Genomic DNA, 2,265 nt, shown 5'->3' on the forward strand with positions numbered 1-2,265 from the left:
AGAGAGAATCACTTCAGTTTCTTCCCTGGGAAGGGCCTCGAGGGTAGAGCCTGGCCAATAGGTTTCTGAGAGCTGAGTAGGGGAAGACACCAAGTGGTCTTATTATTGTAAGTGCAGAATTTCTCCTCATGCTGTTTTCAGGCAGGTGTCAGCCTGCTTCCTTCAGATGTATCTGATATCTTGGAATCCAGAGCCGGTTTGGGTCCATTTCTCTAGAGAAGAAAGCTCTAGTGGTTCACTAGAATGGGAGACGAGTGTACATCTTGATGCACGTGAGGGAGGACTTTCTACCAGTCCTCCTCTGCTTCCACCCGTCCCTCACCCAATCTCTAGAGGCACGTGGGCCTCTAATTCTGAGCTCTTATCCTCTGGTTCTGGGTATGACCAGCTCATGTGTAGACTTTCTCCTCTAAGACTTGGAATTCACTTGAGCCGGCTCTGCTAGGTTGTGTATCACTTGCCCATGCATTCACCATCTTCCCAAACCTTATGGACATCTCTTGATTCCTGCACCCTTTGTTCTCATAGATGAATGCCTTTAAAAAATCCCTTTATTGTTATTGTAGTGGACTGTTAGAGGAAGTGGAAATAAATGTGTTTCATCTGCAGTGTTTATATGGAAATAGAAACCTTTCTTGAGACATTTACATAATAATAAATCCATTGATGATAATGAAGATAATAATAACTACTGTCCATCACTCAAACTGTTCAAGTGCTTTGTAGGCACTGTTTCATAATGACACAGGAACTAAGCACTATTTTTGTCCCCATACTACCGATGAGGAAAGGGAAGCTCTGCTAGGCAGGTAATTTCCCCAGAACCAGTGTTGATGAGTAGAGAGGAGGAGTTCAGGACCAGGTCTGTCTCTGGAGCCTGGTCCCTAACCTCCCCCTGTGCAGATCCTCCCGGCCTGTGTGCACAAGAACACACAGGAATGGGTGGAATGTCACACAATCGGGCTGTGAGCATTACTCCGTAGCTTCCTTTTCTAATCCAACCATCAGTCATGGATATCTGTTTATACCAGCCCATTAGAGCAACCTCATTCTTTTTAACAGGAGTATAATATTCCACAACAAAACCTACCAAAATGTATTTAACCACTCCCTATGGAGGGACATGTATGTCAGCTTTAATTTCCACAACTTTTAGCCATGTGACTTCGGGTATATCAAGTCTCCTCTTGAGCCTCGGTTTCCCTATCTTAAAAATGGAGGCATCACGGAGGGTCCACTCCAGTACAATTCCATTATATAAAGTATAAAAGCAGTTGAAAACTCAAATATGCCACATACAGCGTTGAATGGAAGCCCTCCAAAAGATACGTCCATTGGGCTTCCCTGGTGGCGCAGTGGTTGAGAGTCCATCTGCCAGTGCAGGGGACACGGGTTCACGCCCCGGTCCGGGAAGATCCCACATGCCGCGGAGCAGCTGCGCCCGTGAGCCATGGCTGCTGAGCCTGTGCGTCCGGAGCCTGTGCTCCGCAACGGGAGAGGTCACAGCAGTGAGAGGCCCGCGTACCGCAAACAAAACAAAACAAAACTAAAAAGATACGTCCATGTCCTAATCCCTGTAACCTGTGAATGGGGTGTTATTTGGAAAAATAGTCTTCGCAGATATGATCAAGTTAAGGATCTCGAGATGACGAGATCATTCTGGATGACTCATGTGGACCCTAAATCCGATGACAAGTGTCCTCATAAGAGGCACACAGAGGAGGCAATGTGATCATGGGGGCAGAGATTAGAGTGATGTGGCCATACTCCCAGGAATGCCCACAGCCACCAGGAGCTGGAATACACAAGAAGGATCCTTTCTTAGGATCTCTGGAAGGAGCTTAGCCATACTGACACCTTCTTATTCTTTTTCTTTTTTTTAATTGAAGTATAGTTGATTTACAATGTTGTGTTAATTTCTGCTATACAGCAAAATGACTCAGTTATACACATATATACATTCTTTTTTATACTCTTTCCCGTTATGGTTTATCCCGGGATATTGGATATAGCTCCTTGTGCTATACAGTAGGACCTTACAGTTTATCCATTCTATATATAATAGTGTGCATCTGCTAACCCCAAACTCCCAGGCCATCTCTTTCCCCTCCCCTTTGGTAATCACAAATGTGTTCTCTATGTCTGTTGAGTCTGCTTCTGTTTCATAGATAGGTTCATTTGTGCCATATTTTAGATTCCACATATAAGTGATATCACTTGGTATTTGTCTTTCTCTTTCTGGCTTACTTCACTTAGTATGATAAT

Source organism: Monodon monoceros, unplaced genomic scaffold, assembly GCF_005190385.1.
Source record: "Monodon monoceros isolate NGI ecotype Baffin Bay Population unplaced genomic scaffold, NGI_Narwhal_1 Super_Scaffold_20, whole genome shotgun sequence".
Lineage (NCBI taxonomy): Eukaryota > Metazoa > Chordata > Mammalia > Artiodactyla > Monodontidae > Monodon > Monodon monoceros.